At 49.5% G+C, this 856-nt stretch overlaps 1 non-coding gene across 1 annotated transcript; it reads left to right on the top strand.

Moving 5' to 3' along the window:
- The first annotated feature begins 214 nt into the window (after positions 1–214).
- On the top strand, positions 215–397 carry LOC149298765 (U2 spliceosomal RNA). Its single transcript, XR_016272397.1, has one exon. It is a non-coding gene; the product is annotated as a U2 spliceosomal RNA (small nuclear RNA).
- Positions 398–856: the final 459 nt, after the last annotated feature.

The following is an 856-nucleotide window of genomic DNA, read 5'->3' as shown; positions in this document are numbered from 1 at the left end:
AAATTCCAGCACAGGCAGTTGATTTGCAAGAGTATACACCTTAACAATGCACCTCTCTGAAATTCAAAGTCTCTGCGGCTATTAAAATGTTATTTCCCAACTGTCACCCCAACCATGGTGGTGTGAGAGGACTTGGAGTGCTCTGGGAAGTTAACCTCCTTCGCCAGCCTCCTTCTGAACCCCAGCCTTTCTACAGCTGGGGCATATTCACATAATCGCTTCTCGGCCTTTTGGCTAAGATCAAGTGTAGTTCCCCTTTGAGAAGGGGGGGGACTATGCTGATCCTCTGGCCTTAGGGTTCGGGATAGCAGATGGAGCCCGAGGTGAAATTGCCCTGGCAGAAATGCTGGAGTCACCGTGTGTGGTATTGCACGCCACTGCACACGGTGAGCGCACGTTTCCACTGGCGGCCCGTCAGCACTACCTTTTCCCCAGGTACCTTCTGGTCCTGGGGTTAAGTTTTATATTTTTGAATCCGGCAGGCCAGCAATGGTCTGTCCTTAAATTATTTTTCTTTATTTATATAATTCACTTCGTTTTCACGAGTGCCTATTAATTTGCCCCCCTTATTTGATTCACGGTTTGAAATTCACGGCTTGGCCCTCACGATTCTATGGCACACGTATTTGATCCCACGTTTTTGGACACTGTTTTCTTTTTAAGAGGCAGTGAAGCCTGGACTTTGCTGGAGGAGGATTGGGAGCCTTCTGGCCCCTTCCTCTCTCTACAAACCCAGCAAGGAGTCTCACTCTTCGGGGTGAGACTCAAGATCCGACCCTCCCATGGGGGGGGTTGGAATTTGTCCGAGTTCTCCGTGAGGGAACTCGGAATCGTAGTCTGGCTTCTGTTGCCTTGT

The sequence above is a fragment of the Sceloporus occidentalis genome, unplaced genomic scaffold, assembly GCF_023333645.1.
Source record: "Sceloporus occidentalis isolate IW3139 unplaced genomic scaffold, rSceOcc1.0.p SCAF_31, whole genome shotgun sequence".
In the NCBI taxonomy this organism is placed as follows: domain Eukaryota; kingdom Metazoa; phylum Chordata; class Lepidosauria; order Squamata; family Phrynosomatidae; genus Sceloporus; species Sceloporus occidentalis.
Note: the sequence above shows the minus strand (reverse complement) of the source record. Positions and strands in the feature narration are given on the sequence as shown.